The 23,263-nt window shown below is 35.8% G+C and overlaps 1 pseudogene across 1 annotated transcript; it reads left to right on the top strand.

The window, feature by feature from the left end:
- The first annotated feature begins 3,260 nt into the window (after positions 1-3,260).
- Positions 3,261-20,589, top strand: LOC144373018 (protein Spindly-like; annotated as a pseudogene). The gene is made up of 6 exons (XR_013432823.1): positions 3,261-3,393; positions 7,641-7,816; positions 9,869-9,972; positions 10,498-10,685; positions 17,732-18,052; positions 20,204-20,589. The product of XR_013432823.1 is annotated as a protein Spindly-like (transcript).
- Positions 20,590-23,263: the final 2,674 nt, after the last annotated feature.

The following is a 23,263-nucleotide window of genomic DNA, read 5'->3' as shown; positions in this document are numbered from 1 at the left end:
GGGTGATACTATCATGTTGCTAAAGTTGAGAACCACTGCTTTAGGGTTTTCTATTTGGAAATCCTCGAAAAAAAGTTTATAACTTCCTTATAGCTGTTCATGTTGAACTTTTGTATTCCTTAAGAAATAAAGGTTGTGACCAAGAAGTCTCCAGATTCCAAACTCTTCAAGAGTAAGTAGGAGGTGGAAGCCAACTTCAGGGTATTCCACACAGCAGATGAAAAGCTCTGCTCACAAGCTCTCATCAGTCTTCTAAGTTACATACCCAGATCCACAATGAAACCACAAGGAATATGTAAAGGAGAGCGAGATACTTAGTGCTCTCAGTCATCTGGGAAGACTGAGGAAGCTCAGAAAATACCCCGTAGAAAACTGCACAATAGTTATACCTCTCTAATGTTTGCATTCAGAAATTGTGAGATAGATGTGCTATGCATCTCTGTTAGAGGAGCGCTTTGGAATTTTTCAAAAGCATGAGTCAGCAAAACAGTGAGGGGTCAAGTCCACCCAAAATTAATAGAAAGAGCAATTATGAAAGAGCAATAGTTTCTACTTTTTATATGATTTTTAAAATTTTTTAAAAGGGATAATTATATGAAATTCAAATTAGTGTTTCTAAATATAAAGTTTTTTTTTTTTTTGGAAGAAGCCATGAACATTTTCCTCTCTGTTTTCTATTGCTCTGTGACTGCTACAGTGACAGAGTATAATCGTTGTGAAAGAGATCACAAAGCCTTCAAAACCTAAAATGTTTACTCTTACCTTCTTTATAGAATAACTGTGGTGACCCCTGATCTAAAGGTGTTTGAGATAAAACTGATTTATACTCTAGAAATCGCTATGCAAAACACTTAGCTCATCCTGTGCTCACTGTATGAAGAAAGTAAGAAATTAGAAAGTATCAAATGCCATTCTCCATTACCATAAAATGAAGTTGACAAGCTAATGGATTTTCAAACAGAAATAAAGTCAACATAGCATATCTTTCAAAATAAAACAAAGCGAGCAGAGAAATATAAATCCTTGGAACAGTAGGCATCTGTACTCAGACAAGTAACAGAGTTTGGATGTGAAGAGTTACTTTCTGTTAAAAAAAAAAAATATATATATATATATATATACATACCACTGTTTAGCACCAGACTTAGGAATGATCTGGAAAAAAAAAATAAAGCAAGCTAAGTCTGAAATAGCTAAGATAAGAGTGGCAGATAATCATACTAATCAGGAGAACACCTTCTTCAAAAAAAATCCTCATTTGCTATCAGTGAACACATACTGATATACCACTTTATTGTGAAGAAACATAATAGGTTGTACAAATGAAATCCAGATGTCAACACCTACTTCATGTTTTATTACTCATTAATAAGAGACATTGTTGAAATAGAGAATTAAAGCTTTGGATTCTGAGGCAATTTCTCATTCCTGCTTATTCCTAATGTGCTGATTCCAAATGTACTCAGGGGCGTTAAGTCCAATTCATTCTGTTGATACCCTAGAATCATGTGCATGATTTTTTGATAGGAAGGAGATGACACACCAAGGAAATGAATGCTTGAAGACCTGGGAACAAATCTTACCATCTACCACTCTCTGGCTTTTTAACTCTAGTAAATTATCTAATCTCACCCATTTAAGCTATGTATTTGTAACTACCATAGAGCTTTAACAGGGCCTGATGTTGAAAACAAAACAAAACAAAATTTAAAAATTTGGAATATAAAACTACGAGAAAAAAATGATGTAAAGTGCTATCAATAACAAACACTATTTTCAAAAAAATTTTCCTCCCTGTGTATGGGTGGATGGAATCAGTGGTAGCAGAGAGGAAGGGATGAGTCTGTATGTCCTAAAAATCCTAGCCTTTCTGGATTATATCGGGGGATTTTCTTAACCCTTGACTGATAGTTGATATTCCTGTTGAATAATAGGAGGCTCTAGCAGGAGACCAAAAGAAGGAAGGAGACAGGGGTCCAGGTAGTTGAAACGATTAAATTTCATGTGTCAACTTTGTTAAGATACCGTGCCTAGTTGTTTTATGCACCATTAGTCTAGATGTAGCTATGAAGGTAGTTGGAGATGGAATAAATACATAACATCACTGGGAGCTTAGTCAAGATTAACCGTTTTGGAGAGGGTGGGCCTCATTCAATCAGTTGAAGGCCTCAAGAGCCCAAACTGAGGCCTCTTAGAAAAGGAATTCTGTGATATGACAGAAATAGTACCTGAGCTTCCAGCCTGCCAGCTTGACCTACAAATTTCACACTCAAGACTCTAACATCCACTCCTGTCTGAGTTTCCAACCTGCTGAGCTCCCCTGCATATTTCAGACTTGCCATCAACCACAGTTGCATGAACCAATTCCTCAAAATAAATTTCTTTATATATCTCATCTATATCTATCTCTATAGCTGTCTATATTTACATGTCTTACAAATTTCTTAAATGAATCTTATAAATCTCTCTTTCTACTGTAATATATAATATAATGTTTTATATATTGGGAGATACAGAGAGGCATCGCCTATTAATTTTGCTTCTTTGAAGAATTACTGCAGCCCGTTTGTGTTCTGGGGCTCTGACTCAATGCAGGCATCTGTGTCCATCTGTGTATATAATGGGATTCCCGCATTATATATTTCTCCGGCCCTATATCTGAGGTATAATGTGCTTTGGTTTCTCTCTGCTCGAATGACTCTGATTTAAGTGTCTTATGTATTTCTCACTTGGGCTCTGATAGGGCATGTCACGAGTTATCAGAATAAAAATAAGAAAGTCTCCAAAAAGTATTGGGAGGAAGGCCCTCCACTATGAAAAGTCCACAAGAGATTCTGCGGGAAGGTCCTCCGAGGGCACGCGCGCAGTCCGTTGGTGGGTGGACAACGCTGACAACGGCCCCCCAAGGTCAGTCCCACCTATTCCTGCCAACTGACACTGTCCCTCCAGAAGGCCCTGTCATAAAACCACAAGCCCCACAAACATAGCAATTTTAAGCAAACACCTAGAGGAAAGCCTGGAAAACCACCTGAGGTAAAACTGACACGCCAAGAGGACAGGTCTGCGCCTGCGCCAGCCCAGGGCTCGCCACTCGCACCTGTGCAGTCGTTGCGGGGGGGGGGGGTGGGGGGTGGGGGGGGGGTGGGGGGGTGGGCGGGGCGCTTCTGCCAAACGCTCCTAGGCGTTTGCTTTTCTCGCGCTGTTAGAGGAACTTTTGTGAGAAGTGAGAGTTCTCGCGGGAACTGTGTTCAAAAAGCCCTGGCGCTTACAGGACTACTAGGTAAATGAATGGGAGGGCAACTCTCTGGCAGGCTGAGGTTAGCATCACAGATCTGGACGCCCAGACCTCTCAGCTCTTGCCAGCAGCTGGGGGAAGGAGTGAGGACGACAGAGGTAATGACTAGTGAGAGTGGAGAGGAGCAGTAGGCGGCGGGGAGCAGGGCTTGAGGAAGCCTGGGGCCTGGGTCTTGGCGGAGGCTTTGGCCAAACGCCTTCGATGCCGGAACCCTAAATTTTTATAAGCTGGCTTCCAGTCGGGCCCCAGTCTTCGGTTGGACGTTCTCGCTTCTCTGGGGAACTCTGGCTAAATATGGAAGGCCAGGAGGCTGCTGGGAGCCTCAGACTGATGGCCCCTGGAGGTGCGTTGTCCAGTACGGTGGCCCCCTAGCCACTGTGGCAACCCGAATTAAATGTAAATTATACACTGGATTTTAAAGGTAGTATCCCACAAGAGCTGTATCTCTGGCAATTATTATGATTACGAGTTGAAATGATATTTTGGATGCATTGGGTCAAGTAAAACGTCAAGATGAATTTTGTCCTTTGTTTACTGTTTTAAAACGTTACTCGAAACTTTTAAATCATGAGTGTCTCCCTGCCCTATTTGTATTCCATCCATTATCATGTTTAATGTTCTCAATAAGCCTGTAAGATGGTCATTACCCTCCTTGTATTGAAGATGATGAAACAAGGCGTTAAGTTACTTGTCCAAATTCGTGCCACTAGTAAGGGATGGAGGTGGAAGGGCCCAGGCAGCTTTGACTTCTAGAGCTTCCTGTGTTCCAATGTTTTTTGTATGCTGTTTTTTTTTTGGGGGGGGGGCGGGTGGAGCGGTGTACCGGAGATAGAACTCTGGGGCCCTCAACCACTAAGCCACATCCTCAGCCCTGTTTTGTATTTTATTTAGAGATAGGATCTCACTGAATTGCTTAGGGACTCGCCGTTTCTAAGGCTGGCTTTGAACTTGGGATCCTCCTGACTCAGCCTCCCAAGTCACTGGGATTATAGGCGTGAGCCACTGCGCATGGCTTGTATGCTGTTTTGAGAGGCCAGACAGAAATGTGAGCACCAGGCTTTGGAAATGGACTCTGGTTCCCATCTCATTTAGGTCCTGAGTGACTGATAACCCTGAGCAAGTTACTTAACCTTTCTGTGCCACATTAAGATTGCATGTTTAAAATGTAAGTTCTTCTACACTATGAGATCTTTGAGAACATTGCTAAGAAAATGTACATAGATACCAAGCAAAATTTATGGCACATATTAGTTTTAGTTCATCCATGGCTAAAGGATAGGTTAACTCTTTGCAGGTTGATAGATTAATTCTTTTTTCACTCATTAGAGCTCAGCTGAAAAGTCACGTAATCAGGGAACTGTTCCCTCTTGTTATAGGCTTAGATACCACCTTAGTTACAGCTCTCCCTTTTGCACTTATCACACTTGTAACATTATAGTTTAGTTATTTGATTTGATGCCTTTCTACTAATGTACTATAAAATTCAAGAAGACAAAATATTTTCTAGTGTTTGGATCATTATTTTATCCTCAACACTAAGCGCATTGTCTGACATGTAATAAAATTCCAGCAAATTTTTTGAATGAATGAGAACTAATGTTTTGGCTTCCTTGTGTATTCCTTAATTGGAGGCCTTGAGGTTAACCTCATTTTTATTTTGATAGATGGAGATAATAATAATGGCTTAACATGGGCTCATGAAGAGCATTAAATGAAATGATGTATTTGAAGCACTTCTTTTAGCAGGTGGTAAATCCCCAACAAATATAAGTTATTGTTAATAAAGCAACAGTTAGCTGGCTAGCTTCACTGTATATAGGTTTTGAAAAGGTCTTGCATTTTAAAGTAGTCTGCACTGGTTAGTTTATGGTATCTATTTTACCATATTATAAAACCCTATATCTCCTACCTACTGATTCTCAGTTAAGAACTTTGTTTTCTAATTCAGTGATAAGTGAGGCATTTAAAAGGTCACACTAGGGTTGGGGATGTAGCTCAGTGGTATAGCACTTGCCTATCATGGGTCAGGCAGGCCCTGGGTTCAATCCCCAATACCCTGCTACCAAAACATAAATGAACAAAAAACCAACTAGGTTTACTTCAATATACTCCCTACTATATCTCCCTAGTTAATCAGTATCTATATTGTATGCTTTGTTTTCATTTCAGAGAAGATATCCATGCTACATTCTCAGTACATTAGACCTCATCCTCTAGTCAAGGACATCACTCTGGCAGTTCTCCAGTATCTCCTATGTCATCTTCTGTCATGAATTTATCCTAGGGTATACACACATATTGTTTTGTATCTTTAAAATAGTAAGTAAATTTGTCTCTACTTCCATTCCAGCTACTATCCTATTTGCTTTTTGAAGCAAAACTGTATTTTCTGTCACTTTTTCATCTACTACCATTCTCTATCATACTCATTTCAAGTGGGCTTTTACCCCATCTTCCCACCAAAATTCTCTTGGGGTCACCAGTGACCTCCATAAATTCAAAATCCAGTGGCCAATTTGACTTAGCAGCAGCGTTTGATATGAGCTCTCCTACCTCCTTAATACACTTTGTTTATTGGCTTCTAAGACAGCACATGCTCTTGATTTCCTCCTTACCTCACTGTTAACTCCTGAATATACTTTACATCTTTTTCCTCACCTTCTAGTAGGGTTCAGTCCTTCGTCCTCTTCTCTTTGTTATGTTCATCCTCTGTTGATACTCAATCTGAAGGACTTGTGCTGATAACTTCCAAATTTATATCTCTAGCCTATACCCCTCTCCTACATATATATTCATTCAGCTGCCTGCTTGACATTTTTCATGCAAAACTTGAAATCCTGGTCCCCCTGGCCCCCCCAAAACTTTACATCAATATCTCAAATGAGGGCAACTCCATTCTGCTAGTTGCTCAGGGCAGAGCCTTGAAGGTATTTTTACTTTTTAAAGGCATTTTTTATTTTGCTATATTCCATATATAAGAAAATCATGTTGGCTTTACCTTTAAAATATAGGTAGAATCTGGGCATTTCTCACCTACTATGCCACCACCTAGCATGAGGCATTATCTCAGATGGTCTCTCTGCTTCCAATTTTTTTTCATCCTAACTATTCAACACAGCAGTGAAATGATTCTCTTAAATTTTACCAAATTGTCTACTTCAGACTTTGAAGTGACTTCCCATTTTACACACGCTAGAAGCCAAACTCTTTATAATGGACTGATCTGCCGGCTCCTTTATTATCTGTGACGTAAATTCTAGCTCATATCTTGGACTCTTTTTCCATATTAGGGTTTCCCATCTGCCTCGAACATTTCTTCCACACAATGATGCATACCTATTTCCCATCTTTTGCCTCCTATTTACACCACCTATCTCTTTTGAGCTTTTGTTTTTCTTCCAATTCTATTTTCTAATGTATTTAATTTTTATGCTGTTACTTATTATTTTCCCCTCTTGGAATGTAAGTTTAATGAATGAGTAACTTTGCCAGTTTTACGCCATAATGATCTGAAGTGCCCAGAATGAAGCCTAGCTAATGGGGCATTCAGTAAATGTTTGTTAAATGCATGATTCTATAAAATTAAGACATAGGGAATCATCTGATGCTCTATGAAAGCAAAGTCCAGTTTCAGTTTGGCTTAAAGGGACTAGGGCCAAAGAGGAAGGGACAATAAATGAGGTTAAGTTAAAGTACAGTTATCCTATGTATAAACTTGTAAGGCTTAGCCTGGAAATTGCTCTGAACATAGTTTCTATTTTACATACTCTGTTAAGAGTAATTAGAAAAATACTGTGAATCTGTTTCCAATGAAACAAATACATTAAGCAAAGTAGTACTACTATAAAAAATAAGACAGGATATTCTTTACTTTATCTTGTGAGTCTGATTTAAAACTGTCTTTTTATACTCTTAAGTAGCAGTCATGCATGTATACCATAAAGTTTCTTGGTTTCTGTCATTGCTCTCTTTTTACTTTGATTATTTTGACAGTAACACAATTATGAGACTAATTCTACCTTAGTAATTATGGACATTTAACATATAACAATTGAACAATTGAATAGTTTCCTAATGTTGAGTTTCTTAGGAGCACAATTGAGTGTATTCTTTTTTTCTGTTCTTTTTGGTTTGGTCTCAACTCAAGTAAAAAAATTATCAGAACAATTTTTGCTCTTAGAACAAGAATGCAAATTTGACTCCTTACAAGTCAGGAATAAAATCTCAATATTATGTTTTTATATGATAGTAGCACTGGGGATACATGGTTCCTTTATTATTGGTTTTATTGTAGGGGGCTTTTTTGTTTAAGCTCAAAAAATTGTATTTCTTCTATTTATAATAGTCTAAAAACAGGAAAAGAACATGGAGGCAGATATTGCAGATCTTCGAAGCAAGCTCAAAGAGGATGAAAAAGAGCGACTAAAAGCTGCACAGTATGGTTTACAACTATTGGAGAGCCAAAGTGAATTGCAAAATCAATTAGATAAATGTCGTAATGAAATGATGACCATGACTGAGGTAAGACTATGGATTCCTCTGTTTGTGAGGGTGTGCTTAGCTATTGAAGGTTTATTTTGTCTAGCAGTAATTATTTTATTTTCTGAAGATCTAATTTCCTATCTATGCCATTTTCATTAAAGGTGAATAAGTTAATGAATTCCTGATATTCTTTCCAAAGCAGTGTCTTCTGAGTTTCAATTATGTTTACTCTTTCTACCACAATTTACCTACCATATTTATCACTAAGTTTTGTTTGTCCACACTCTTCATAGGTGACCTCACTTATTTTGGAGCTTTGAATATCATTTAAATGCCCCCAGTAGTTTAGTGACCTAAACTGTTTAATTAACAATTAATTAAGAGTTCAAGGGAGGAGCAATAGTCCTCCCTTGAACTCTTAATTAATGTATTCAATTGCCCACTTAAGAGTATCTCAAACTTGATATAAACAAACAGAATATTTAATTCCCTGTCTACTAATCAAACATTCTCTGTCTTTAGTTTATTTATTTAGTAAATTGAATGACATTCAGTTGCTTGACCCAAAGATCTAGAAGTCTCACATTTAGTCCACAAATTCTTAGGGACATGATTTATAAAACATCTATCTAGGCCACTGTCTTCTTTCTCCCAGCCTTCTAACCAGATTGCCTGCTCCATCATTGCCATTCAGATCATTCTTTCTCAATGTAGAATCATTCTTTCTCATGGAAAAGCACAAGAGATCATGTCATTTCCTTTCTCAATCTGCATAAGGCTTTCAATTGTATTTACAAAAGACAGTCTGAGGGTTTATACATCCCTATGTGATTTGACTTCTGCTGTCCTTCAAAAGCTATTGTGTTAGTGCAAGAATTTTTAGAGGAGAAATGTTTGGATTATGAGAGCTTTAACCTGATCTGTGGATTGATCCACTTAAATGGATTAACTGAGTAGTAACTTTAGGCAGGTAGAGTGTGACTAGAGGAGTTAAGTTACTGGAGGAGTGACTGGAATTTTGTCCCTGGTGAGCAGAGAGCTCTCTCTCTCTCTCTGCTTCCTGATTACCATTTTCTAAGCTATTTCCTCCCCCCTCTAAGCTACTGTCCTCCCCTCCCCCTTTCACTATGATATTCTACCTCACCTTGGGCCCAGAGCAATAGAGTTGGCCATCTGTGGATTGAGACCTGAAACCATGAACCCCAAGTAAACTTCTCCTTACATTGTTCTTGTTAGATCTTTTGGTCACCGAGACAAAAAAAAAAAAATAGCTGATGAAAACATACCCTTAGCAAATATTAAAAGAAAAAAAAATCTAGTGTTTTCAATTCTAGGGCCTAATCCAAGGTTGCATGTTTTACCATGAAGTCTCTTCAATCTTCCTTAATCTGGAACAGTTTCTCTTTCTTTATTTTGACATTTTTGAAGAAAAATTTGTTTATATGACTTTATCTCTGTTTCTTCTAAAAACTATTAAAAGTATTATACTTTTAGCTAAATTTGCAGTGTGTCACTTGGCAGGTATATGTAGTCTATCCCTGGGGCTTTGTGCTTTGAAAATTGTGACCTTAAATTAGGAGGATTTTAAAAAGTGCAATCTCTGAAATTCTTTGCAAGTTTTTAAACATCTGCTTTTTTTCCAGTAAAGAAAATATTCAAAGAGTAAATCAGAATATTTAAAGCGTGGATACCAAAAATAACCTCAAGAATCTCCTCTCTTTTTTCGTATTTTTCCATTGTATAGCTTTGTCATACCAGAATTCAACCCCAAAAGCATTTGCTTCTCTCATTCTAAAAGCCAGGAGAGTGAAATCCTAAGACAGGTATAGTTGGGACTCAGAGATATGAGTGCGAGTTAGATCTGGATTCAGAATCTAGCTCTTGATTTACTTGCCGGTAGTACCTTGAGCCACTTTTCTTACCTGAGGAAGGACTGGTGGTTCTTGTACCTACTGCACTCAGGTAAGTGGGTGGATCTTTGAAGAGTATTTGTCAAAGGATGAGAGATTAACATGTGGCTGCTGCCACTGTTAATAAGCATACAGTAACCTAATTTGTTATGTAAGTAATAAGAATTTTTTCTTTCTTTAGAATTTATATGAAAGTATGGATTTAAAACCTTCAGGCAACTCTGGTGCTCTGGAAGATAACACCTATTATACAGATTTACTTCAGCTAAAGCTTGAGAACTTAAAGTAGGTGTCTGGGTTGGCAGATGGAAGTTAAAGACTTTTTATTTATTTTAATAGATGGTATTCAAATAATAACAAATTTTTAAGTTCAAATTGCCAAAAGAAATTTCCATAGAAAAGAAAGTCAATAACATGTCTTTGTGTAATACATGAGTTTTATGCAAGATTTAATAATTACTAATTACTGAAGAATACTTTCAGTAAATAATTTGTGTTTAGCTTTTTAGATTGGTAAGTAAAAAGGACTTTCATGTAGAAAATATTCTTATAATCCAAATTTCTCAAGAATAAGTATCTCATAACTTAAAGGGAATTTATGCATGAATCACCTTGGAATAATGTATGAATTTTGGCAGCGGGGGATGCTATTGTTAAACTTTAATTATTTGTTGTTTCTTTGTTACTAGAAATCCCAAAGAAATATATTTTTAACCAAGTGTTCAAATATAAAATTAGAGATTCATCCCACTAAGTTATTCACAAAATTATATATTAACATTCCTTGGTTCTTCTTTTCTGTTACTGTAGCAAAGAAAATGAAAGCAGCAAAAGTGAATTGCCATACAGCAGAGGAAAGCACTGTTTGAGAGCCAGCGGAACCCTGCATATCGAGCAAAAACTTTTTGCAAATGAAAGATGCCTTCAGCTTGCAGAAAGTGAAAATATGAAACTGAGAGCTAAGCTAGATGAATTAAAGCTGAAGTATGAACCTGAAGGTATGCAAGTTTCGTATGTTTTTTTCTTTTAAGTCCTAAGTAGCACTGAGAAAGTGTATCAACATTTTTTTTTCAAACTATAGCTTTTAGCAAATCTCATTACAAACCAATTTTGTGGTTATCAATCTGTAGTTAATAAGGGAAATTTACAACTGAAAAATTCAAAGGGAACTAGGTATGAATGAATGTGATATGTGGCTATTTTGGATGTCTAGGTTTCATCATACTGTCACTTGAGGCTTATCCACTTAAAATCGTAGCATATTGTCATACCAAAAAGTTAAATAAGCAGCTAATGTTGGAAGTTATCCTAATTCAGATTATTTATAGAAGATCTAAACACAGTTTAGGTTTAAGTGCTTGTGATTATTCTTCCGCCGATGAAAGTCTAGGAGGCATTGCAGGATTCAGACTCCTTTTGTGTTTGTCTGCCAGTATCCCATTGAGCAGAGTTGATTTATGTGGCCTTGCTGTCACAGCAAGGCAAGATTGAGAAAATTCAATCTTGATTCTCAGGGGCCATGTTCCAACTAAATATTGGGAATTCTATATTTTTTATTGACATATAATAATTGGACATTTATTATGTTTCTGTTTATATATACATTGTGAAATGATTAAATGAAGGTAATTAGCATATGATCACCTTAAATATTCATTCTTCATTGAGAACACTCAACTTCTACAAAATCAACCTGGTTTGGATTCCACAGATGAATAGGAATGTGTAGTGTTTTCCTTTTTGTGCCTGACTTATTTCATTTAACACAAGATCCTTAGGTCATTCAAGTTGTCACAAATGACAGGATTTCATACCTTTTTTATGAATGCATAGTATTCCATTACTTATACATATCACATTTTCTTTCTCCATTTATGGGAATTCAGATATCTGGAAAAACACACACACACACAAACACTTGGTATTGGGATTGCTGGTTCACATGTTAATTCTATTTTTAATTTTTGAGAAACTTCCATACTATTTTCCATAATGACTACTAATTTATAGATCCACTCACAGTATATGAGAGTTCTCCATTCTCCATATCCTCACCAGAATTTCTTTTTTTTTTTTTTTTTTTTTTTTAGATAATAGTTATTCTAACTTGGGTGAAATAGTTTCTCATTGTGGTTTTAATTTGCATTTTTCCTGATGTTTAGTGATTTAGTGGTGTTGAGAATTTTTTCGTAAACCTCTGTATTCTTTAGAAAAATGTCTGTTCAGGTCTTTTGCCCATATTTAAAATCAGATTATATTAAGGGTTTTTGCTATTGAGTTCTTTTAGTTCCTTATAGATACTACATAGTAATGCTTTGTCAGCTGTATAATTTGCAAGCAGTTTCTTCTATTCTGTAGTTTTTCTTCACTTTGTTTATTGTATTCCTTGCTATAGAAACTTTTAGTTTGATATTATCTGGTTTGCTTGTTTTTGCTTTTGTTTCTCTTGCTTTTAAGGGATTGTCTAAAAAACATTTGCCCAGACCGAGGTCATGTAGCATTTCCCTATGTTTTCTTCAAGTAATTTTATAGTTTTTAGTTGATTTTTGTATATGATAAGAGAGAAGTCTGGCACAAAAAGACAAATACTACATGATCCTATTCATCTGTGAAATTTAAAAAAGGTTGATTTTGTAGAAGTTGAGAATGTTCTCAATGAAGAAATAATGAATATTCATGGTTCTACATGTGGAGATCCAGTTTTCTCAGGACCATTTATTAAAGGACTGTCCTTTCCCCAGTATGTGTTCTGAGCTCCATTGCTCTCTTCACTGTTTTTGTGCCCGTATCATGCTATTTTGGTCAGTTTAGCACTGTAGTATATTTTGAAGTCAGGTACTAGGATTGTTCCAGTTTTGTTCTTTCTGCTCTTTGACTATTTGAAATTTTATTGTTTAAGACAGGTTAGGATTATTTTTTTCTTATTCTGTAAAGAAAATTATGGAATTTTGATGAGGATTGCATTGAATTTGTAGATTGCTTTGGGTAGAATGAATATTTTAACAATATTAATTCTTCTAGTTCATGAATATGAGATATCTTGCCATGTTTTTCTGTCTTTTCAATTTTCACCAGTGTTATATGGTTTTCACTATAGAGCTCATTCATCTCCTTGATTAAATTTTTCCTAGGTATTTTATTTCACTTTTTTTAAAAAACCATAGCTTTTATGAATGGGATTACTTTCCTTATTTCTTTTTCAGATAATTTGCTATTTTTGAATGGAAACACTACTGACTTTTATATATTGGCTTTAGTATCTTATATCTTTACTGTATTTATTAGTTCTAATAGTTTTTAAGTAGAGTATTCAGAATTTTCTGTAAAAGATTGTATTATCTGAAAACAGGGACGGTTTCCTTTACAATTCGGCTGCCTATTATTTCTTCCTTTTATCTAATTTCTCTGGCTAGGACTTCAAGTTCTGTGTTGAGTCATAACAGTGAATGCTGGTGGCATCCTTGTCTTGTTCCAGATCCTAAAGGAAACACTTTGATTTTGACCCTGTTGAGTATGATATCTGTGGGTTTATCATCTATGGCCTTTAATATACTGAGATGTGTTTCTTCTATGCCTAATTTATTTAGAGTTTTTATCAAAAAAGGATGTTAAGTTTTATCAATTTTTTTCTATTGAAATGGTCCTATGGTGTTTGCCCTTTTGTCTGAAATGTGATATATCAGCTTGTTGATTTGTATTTTAAGCCATTCTTTGATCCTAGGGTGAATTCCATTTGATCATGATATTTAATTATTTTGATATTCTGTTGCCTTCTGCTTTCCAGAATTTTTTATTTTCAGGTTTTCCAATTTGTTTGTATTTACTAGTTCTTAAAATTCTTTGTTTCTGTGAGGTCAGTTAAGGTTTCCCTTTTCACCTCTGATTTTTTAAAATTTATTTGAGTTTTTTTTTTTTTTTTTTTGGTCTGGCTAAAGATTTATTCATTTTGTTTATCTTTTCAAAAACCAATTATTCATTTATCTTTTATTTTCTTTTTTCCTCTATTTTGGTTATTTGTGCTCTGATCCTTACCATTTCTTCCTTCTACTAATTTTGGTCTTTTTTTTTTCTTATTTTTTTCTAGTTTATTGAGATGAGACATTGAGATCTTTCTTCTTTTTTTAAAAAAATTTTAAATTTTTTTTGAACCTTTATTTTGTTTATATGCAGGGCTGAGGATTGAACCCAGTGCATCTTACGTGCTAGGCAAGCACTCCACCACTAAGCTGTTCTCTTCCTTCTTTTTTTGAAGTAGGAGTTTATTGCTATAAACTTCCTTCTTAGAATTGCTTTTGCTGAAAGCATAAAGTTTTGGCATATTTGGTATATTTTCATTTTTACTTGTGAAAAGAAATATTTAAATTTATCTTTTAATTTCCTCATTGACTTATTGGTTGCTTCTAAGTATGTTTAATTTTTACATCTTTGTACAGTTTCTGATGTTCTCTTTTGTGGCCTGACATGATACCCTTGAGAACATTTCATGTGCAGTTGAGAGGAATGTGCTGCAGCTGGTGCATGGAAAGGTCTGTAACTTCTGTTAGCTCCATTTGGTCTAGAGTACAGTTTAAAATCTGATGTTTCTCTGCTAGTTTTCTGGCTAGATGCTCTTCCATTGCTAGAAGTGGGCTGTTAAAGTACCTTATCACCACAAAAAAATTGCTGCCTATCGATCTACATTTAATAATGCTTGCTTTATGTATTTAGACATATTTACAATTGTTGTATACTCTTTTTTTGTTCTGTAATGGCCTTGTCTCCTTAGTTTTTGACTTGAAGCATATTTTATTTAAGTATAACCACTCCTACTCTCTTTTGGTTTCCATTTCAATGGAATATCTTTTTCCATTTGTTCACAATCTATCTATTCCTTACAAGTGAGTGTCTTGTAGGCAGCAGAGTCAGATTTGGGTACTGTCATGTAATTACTTGTTTTCTGGTTGTTTTGTACATCTTTGTTCTTATCTTCCTGTCTTCCTTTGTTAAGTGATTTTTTTTTTCCTATCAGCATGTTTTGATCCCATGTTTTTTTTATTTTCAGTGTATCTATTTAAGGTTTTTGCTCTGTGGTTACCATGAGGCTTTCACAGAACATCTTATAATTACAACAGGTTATTTTGAGCTGCAACAACTTAATTTCAAAAGCAAAAAAGAAAAAAAGGCTTCTACTCTTCAACTCCATTTCTCTCCCATATTTTGAGTTTTTGATGTTAAAATTTACATCTTTTTATATTACATATCCCTTAGCAGATTACTGTATTTGTATTAGTTTTGTCCTTTAGGCTTCTTACTAAGGATATAAATGGTTTACATCCCCTAATTCCCGTGTTATTTTGGATGTATCTGAATGCTCACTTTTACCTGTGGGTTTTTATACCTTCAGATGTTTTCATATTAGACATTTTCATCTTTTTTTTCTCTTTGCATTTGAAGAACTCCCTTCAGCCTTTCTTGTAAGATAGTCTGTTGCCATGAGTGCATTCAGGTTTTGTCTGGGAAGGTCTGTCTTCCCTTTACTTCTGAAGAAGCTTTGGTGGGTACATTATTCTTGGTTGGCAGATGTTTTTCCTTCAGCAGTTTGGATATCATCTCATTCCCTTATGTCCTTTGGGTTTTTGCTGAGAAGTCCACCAGTCATATTAGAATTCCCTTCTGTGTCACTTTCTTCTTTCTTTCCTCTTGCTGCTTTCATAGTCCTCTTTGTCTTTGACCTTTGAGAGTTATTTGGGTTGAATCTGATTGGCAACCTTTGATTATCCTGTAATTGGGTGTTTGTATCTTAGATTTGGATAAACTTAATTCTAACCTTTTGTCATTCTCTAGATCCTCTTGGACACCAATGACATAGATTTGCTGTTTTAATGGTGTCCCAGAGATCTCATGAATTTTCTTCATTCTTTCACATTCTTTTTTCTCCTCTGTTTTCAAATAGCCTGTTATCAAGCTCACCAATTCTTTCCTCTTCTTGATCAGTTCTGCTATTAATGCCCACCATTGGCTTTTTTATTTCATTTATTTATCAGCTCCAGAATTTGATTTTTTAAAATTATTTCAATCTGTTAAATGTCTCCTTATAAATTTTTCTTAATTGGTCCTTTGTTTTCTTGAAGTTTCTTGAGTTTTTTTTTAAACCAGATATTTTAAATTCTTTGTCTGCCAAATCATGCATATGAATGTCTTTTGGGTTTATCTTTGGCAATATGTTTTGTCTATTTGATAAAGACATCTTTCCTTGGCTCTTCTTAGTTATTGTAACATATATCTTTGTCTCTTCATTGATGAATTAGGTATCTCTTTTTTTTTTTTTTTCCAATCTGGACTTGTTTGTGACTATTCTACTCCAGTAGGCTTGTTTAGACATTTTTAGCAGACTGCCTATGGTATTCCATTTCAGCATTAGAGGGCACCCTGAGCTCAGGTTAGATGCAGGTTTTTTGACAACTCTGCTGCTAGTGCAGTTTCCAACCTGGATGGACCCATGGGAGATTCATGGAGTACACTCAAGGCATGTGGGAGAGCCAGTCAGGCTCTTGAGTCCAGAGGATCTATGAACCCCTCCTCCAGCAGTAAACATTTCTAAACATTCTGTCTGCTAGCATGTCTCCTCTGGCAGGGATGGAGGGCCAGTGCCAAGTTTTGTGTGCTAGTTCGAGCCCTACTTCTCCTTCATTCTAGCTGGTCTCAGGAGCATCCCATGGAGTATTCTCAGTGCTTGCTGTGAGCCCATGCAGTGAGACTCCCACAGAGGGACTCTGGTGGTGAGGAAGTCAAATATCTTTTTTTTTTTTGCTTACTTTTTTTTAGTATATACACTGAGTTCTGGGGGCTTTCTGCAGGTGGTACCATGAAAGCTTGGGGACAAAGTGTTGCAGTAACAGGGAACCTTTCCCCTTGTGGGATTCACAGTCTAACTTACCTTTTCTAGTTTTCTTAGTTCTTGTGAATGTATTTTTGTGGCATATAGTTATTTAGCTTGGTCGTTCTGTAGGGGATTTATCACTGGAGATTTCTACCCGACCTCTTCTCTTACAGTTCTAGCCTTTAAGGAAAAATGTTTGGACAGTTATTAGAGCAAGTCACATCACCGAGAAAAAATAGCCCAATACACCCTCTGCCTCTTGTATACTACAAAAAATGAACTTTACTATGTATAAATTTTAAAATAAAAGGGCAAATGTAAAGAAGTCTATGAATGTGATGGTCCTAACTCCCTCCCCTCCCCAAAAGGTATTGTCAACATGTTTTAGGTTAAGGATTCTCAACGGGTTTTTGCCCCCCCCTGTTGACAGGCTGAACTCTGTTCATTGTGGTCAATAGTGGGGAAAATGTAAACAATGAGAAGTTTTTTATATTGTTTTAAAAGACTTCTCTTTCTTTTGTCCTTTTTCTCTTCCCTGATCCTAGTAAGCTCCTGTGAGTAAAAATTACCCATTTGGAATTTCAGGGGTAGTGTGCTGAACTGAACACAGCAAAGGGACAGGAGGATGGTTAGTAAATCCAGATGATCTGGGTTTCAGAGGAGCAGCAAGGGATATCCAATATTTAGAGTTTGACCTGTTCTTTTCATTTAATCCTTGTAACAGACAAAGCAAAGTAAGTATTTTTAATCTGCATTTTGCAGATTTAGAAACCTTAAAATGTAGGATGATTAAATACTTTCCTAAGGTCATCCAGCTGCTAAGTGCCAGACTTGACCCTAAACTCCCTGACTGTTTGCCACTGCATCTTTATCTCCATGGCACCAAGGTCACCCTTAGGAACCATCTCCCCTTAGAATTTTTTATCAAAATACCACAAAAGAACATTTTATTCATTCCTAGAATTCCTGTATTGAGTTCCCAAGGAAAAATTTATGCTCAAAATAATCTATAAAAGCTTTTATTAATGCAGTCTATGAAAAAGAAAGAAAAAGAAATAGATTTCAGTGAGGTGATGAGTGGATTTTGAAAGAATAGAAAAAAGGAAAAGACTTTATGTATAACCGCTCTCCCTTGGTCTGTCTTTTGTTTATTGACTGGATTTTTCTAATGGTTTTCATTCTCAGAGAAAATCAAAGTTCCTATACTCAAAAAGAGGTGGGAGGTGCTACCTCTGGATTTGACCCCTGCTGAAGACGAATGTCCAGTGGTGCTGCCTGGGAAGGAACTTCTAGATTCCCACCTCACAAGGAGACACAGTCCTGTCCTAACCCTTCAGAAGGTGACTTGCAGTTAGAAAAGTCAGTATCTGCAAACACTCCCACTGCCCCTCTCTCTCCTCACAAAAATCTGCCCGTGGATGTGCAGCAGCCAAAGAAGGAGAACAAATGTGTGAAGCTTGCTCAAGCCTTAAGTGAAAAAAGTGAGAACATGCCTGGCTCTCTCAGGTCAGTGTCCTCTTTTCATGTCAGCCAGCAGCCCTCCCTTTCTCTCCCTTCTCGCTGCATGAGCTATGCTCTTTGTCTCTTTATCTGTCTTCTCAATATTGCATGCAGTCTAATCCCCTAGTTTCATCTGCTTGCCTTCAACTTCTCTAAAACTTTGAGAAAGACAAAAATGATTGCAAGGGGAAAGGACTCCTGAAGAAGGGAGTCATTAGAAAGCCACACATCTCTCTTGTTGGTTTGAATAAATGTGCTATTACTTTTCTCCTGGTAAAGGAGTAGCCATGAAGGAACAATCAACTTACCTTCTCAAAGGTTTTACAGTAGTGTGAAGACAGTTTAGTTAAGAAAATGTAGGTGAAGTTTTCTATGGCTTTTGATGATGTTTATACCAGTCCTGCAGACATTACTTTTAATTATTTTGACATTTTTAAATATCCAAGGTAATTTGTTTCCATTTTTTCTAAAACATCAAAGCCTCCAATTTCTGCATAATTGAATTTGTGACTTAAAAGAGAAAGTGTCAGATATGTGTATCTGAAGGACCAGTTGAAGGGCCTTGTCCTTTAAAAGAAATAGAAGTGAGAAGGTAAGAGCAAGTGAACAGAGGGAAGAGGATGTAACTGGCTGCAGCTGGAGTACTGGGCATGCACAGCAGGATCTGGGTAGGATAAACAGAAGTGAGTGAGGGAAATGGAGGGGAAATCAAGATGAAGGTTGTGTAATGCAATGGCAGGTATATTAAAAATAAATATTTTTAGACATGTAAAATTCAAACTTGTTTCTGTGAAAGTAGCCAGCTTGGGTTGTCTCCAATGAAGTGAGGTTTTTAAGGTGCTACTAGGGCTACTTTGTTATTAGAAAGAAGGGAACAGAGTCAGGCATTTTCTGTGTGCATTTGATCGAAAAAGTAAAACAGTCCATCGTATGTAAAAGAACTTCCTTGTATGTTTTATCTGATTTTTCTTTAAATTTTCAGTGCTTCTAAATGTACTCAACAATGATAAAACTCAAGATGCTGTTGTTATTGTAAGGAAAACTAATTAATTATTTCCTTCCTTGAGTTTTTTTATAATGTTGTAAGTCACATAAAATAAGAGCTTGATATTCTTGAGGAAATGACAAATGGATGCTACCTGACAGTACCCATAGTGTTAACTGTTCTGCAGGCCGTGCATGTGTGTGTGTTGCTCACTGTGGGAGTGTGCATATGGCCAGTGCGGGTTTGCGTGGCTCACGGTGTGGGTGTGTGTGTGGCCTGTATGGTCTTCCAGAGGTGGATTTCCAGAACCGATCAGTGCATATCTTGCCAGCTATGTTGCCTTCATTTCTTCTTCTGCTTTTTTGTGCTTGAAAAAAATATTGCTTCAATGTATCTAATTAAATTGTTTGACTCAAATTGCATATTGGAAACTATTTGCCTTGCTAGTTAAACAAAAACAAATAAAATACCACAAAACACTTTATTTTTATTTATTTATTTTTTTTGCATGTGTGTGAGTCCATCTGCTCACTGCAGACATTTCCAACCTTGTGTCTTGCATGCTTAACTTAGATACACAATCTGAAGATGATTTTATAACAAGTGGCTTTTATTTGAAACTTCACTGTTGCATGCTTTATAAATTTAATTGATGCGCTTCTTTAAAGTGTTCGCAGGCCTATTTTATTATCTCCCCACTGTTTATATTTTCCTTTAACTATTCTCCTAGTTGAAACTCAGTTTGAGTGTGTTTTCATTGTCTGAGACAGACATCTGTGCAGCCAGGATCCCATGGTGTTTTCATCTTGTGCATGGGCCTCTTGTGTGTCATGTTATCTTTAAAATACTGCTCCAGCATTTCAATTTTTGTGTTATGTGTACTTATCATGATAGATATCTCATCAGATTTAATTCTTTAATCTAGGCCTTAACAGGCCTTTTTTATCAACCTTAACATATTTACTAGACATTTAAAAATCAAGTCTATTGATAAGAATAATTCATTTCGAGAGTCATTTAGTATTTTAATGGTACTGGAGTCGACTAATATTTTTCTTATTAAAAAAAATAGCACCATTCCTCCTTAGAGACTCAATATATTATGGGTTTGTTTCTCTATTTTTTTTCCTTAACTACATTTGAATTCAGAGTGAATGCTTTAATGCCTGTAGGTTAGCCGCTGAGTCAATGCTTCAAACAGACGTTAATGAAAGGAAAGAACCTGCAAGCAAATTGGAAAAAGAACCTTGTAAGAAATCACACCCTATTGTATACGTGTCCTCCAAATCCACTCCGGAGACCCAGTGTTCTCAGCAGTAAGGACTTCTCTCTTATCAGAGGGAAGTACTACTTGCCCTGAGGTTACTGAGGAGTTTAGTTAAGAGCCAGAGTGGTACCAGAGTTCCAAATACTCATGTCTCCTCATTGTATCAAGAGCCGGCATTTCCATGCTTCTCAACCAGGCTTTCAATTTTGATTGTGATCCTAAGGAGAGTTTCTTAAGTGATGACCCTTCATGGATCTTCTGTGATTCACACTGAATAAACTGTTAACGGAAGGAAGACTATACTTAACTTAAATCTACATGCAGTATAGTGTCTGGATTTTTTTCAAGTGAAGTGAATATTTTAACCTACCTTCAGAGCCATATATTCAGAGAATGAACTAATATACTATTATATTTTTGTATGTAATCTTTTTATGAACTTAGTTTTTCGTTGTATTGTAAAAATAGGAAATTTGATTTGAAAATATATATTGTTATAGATTTTGTCAGTGTTTAAAGCACCTATATGTATCTTTATTTATGTTCACTTTATGACTGAAGCATATGAGACAAATAATTTTAAAATATGAAATAAAATTGCAACAATTTCTCCTCTTTGTGTTTTCTTATTCTGTGTGGATAACAGGATATTATCAAAAAAGAATAAAGGTGTGGTCAAAAAAAGAAACTTCAGGGATTCTCAATTCCTTGATACCTATGATCTTACATATAAATATATGTATGTTATATATAACTTTATATTTTGTGAATATATACCTATATGTTAAGATTTAATGCTAAGCTTTCTAAATGAATATAGATTGGTTCATAGCAATTTCATGTATATTTTCTATAGGTGGGTGAATTAGGGTTCTTCCATGTACATATACCTACATATTTTCACATTCATTCATATTCACAAGCATTTCTGAATCCAATGTACTGAATAAGAAATGTTTCATTTAGTAAATTAAGTCTGAATAGAAATCTAGGAGCAACACACAAAGAGTTTGGGAAATGTTTTTTACAAAGAGACTTGCACAAATATTTAAAGAAATTAAGCAGCCAATTGAAGGTTGAAGAACTGGGTCAACAAGGTAATCTCATACATTGAGGCTCTGCCTTTATCCCTAGAAACTGAGGCAATTCTGTTGATCTTGAATCTTCTAGGAATATATTGAAAAATCACTGCTGTAGATGATGGGAAACAAATAATGGATATAAACAAAATAGTGTCCTCACTCAATTTATTTTAGTAAAAGATTTGTGAAGTCATAATGGAAAATGGATTTAGAAAAAGCTAAGAATGGAGGCCAGAAATGGCAAGGTTTGTCATTGGATAGTACAGTTAAATACACAATGAGACTGAGGCAGTAGGTCAGTAATATAAAATGAGAGTTGGATTTGAGATACAGTTTAAAAGGAACAGAATGGTCAATAAGTGTTGAAAATGAGATGTGGGACTCAGATATTAGTGGATAAATGGTGGTGGTAATAGAATGTAGGAGTTGAGGGATTCAGTTCTAGTGGACACTTTTACTCAAGTACATGCAGGGAGCTGGGCAAAATGGCGCACACCTATAATCCCAGCTGCTCAGGAAGCTAAGACAGAAGGATTATAAGACACCGTCTCAAAAATTAAAGGAGCTTGGGATGTACCTCAGTGGTAGAGCACCCATAGTGTGTATGATTTGCAAAAGTAAGTTTTTTTATTGAAACTTAATTTTGAAAGGAAAATGTGAACTAACATATAGCCTTGTTCTAACAGGCACATTTCTCCCTCATCATTACTTCAAAAAGTAGCCTTGGTTTATTCACTATTAGACAGAACGTGGAGTACAGATGGCAAAACTATTTTTTCTCCTTGAGAAAGGTGTTAGTAGAAGGGAATAATGTTTGATTTGCTAGATATTTTATGTTCTGCTTCTCTTAGCATAATAATAAGATTGTAGCATTCTAGGATATCTGAACCCAAATCTCAACTTCTCAGCATAAAGTTAGACTTGGGCAACTTTGTCTCTGGGAACAGTTGCTTTGGGTATTGCTTTTTTTTTTTTAATAGTTGTAAGTTTTTTTTTTAATAGTTGCATTACATTTATTTTATTTGTTTATGTGGTGCTGAGGATCAAACCCAGCACCTCCTCACGTGCTAGGCAAGCATTCTACCACTGAACTATAACCAGAGCTCCTGTGTATTGCTTTTTTAATATTTTATTTTTTATAATTATTTATAATATGTAGATCCATAATCTACAAAATAAAATATACTTATAAGAAAGGTTGCTTTTATCCTTGTGTATGACTTACTTTTTCTCCCCTAACTTTTATGTAGACAAAATAGGTAGATAAACTTTTCACCTCCTTTCTTAGATTAAAAATAGAATACTGAGAGATGTCAGAGAAAAATGGTGTACAGGGAGCTTCAATGGACCACCCGTTCCTCTACAAAATTAGCCAATTAACTAAGGAATTTTAGAAAGCATAATGTGACTGCAGGAACTCTGGAGATTGATCAAGAATGTATAGCAGTGAGGGAACAGTCAAGAAAAAAATCAGCCTGAGTGTCGGCATTGAAGGAGATCTCTGATGATCACTAGCAATTACACAGCACATGCTTAAACCACCAGTGGGGTCAAAGAATCACAAAGAAAATACTTTTAAAGATGAATTTTAAATACTTAAGATGAATGAAAGTGAAAATGTAATAGAACTTAGAAGGAGATGTAGCAAAGTCAGAAGGACTCAGCAGGAAATTTATGTCTGTAAATTCCTGTGTTTAAAAAGGATCTCAGGCCAATAACTCAACTTTAAGGAATTAGAAAAAAGAAGATTGAATCCAAAGCTAGGAGGAAAGAAAAAATCAGAGACAATACAAAAATAATAAGATATATGTATGGAAACAAAACGTTCATTCTTTGAAAAAAAATCAATAAAATTGGCAGACTCAATTAGACAAACCAATGGA

The sequence above is a fragment of the Ictidomys tridecemlineatus genome, unplaced genomic scaffold (genome assembly GCF_052094955.1).
Source record: "Ictidomys tridecemlineatus isolate mIctTri1 unplaced genomic scaffold, mIctTri1.hap1 Scaffold_208, whole genome shotgun sequence".
Taxonomy (NCBI): domain Eukaryota; kingdom Metazoa; phylum Chordata; class Mammalia; order Rodentia; family Sciuridae; genus Ictidomys; species Ictidomys tridecemlineatus.
This window is presented reverse-complemented; position numbering and strand designations above follow the sequence as displayed.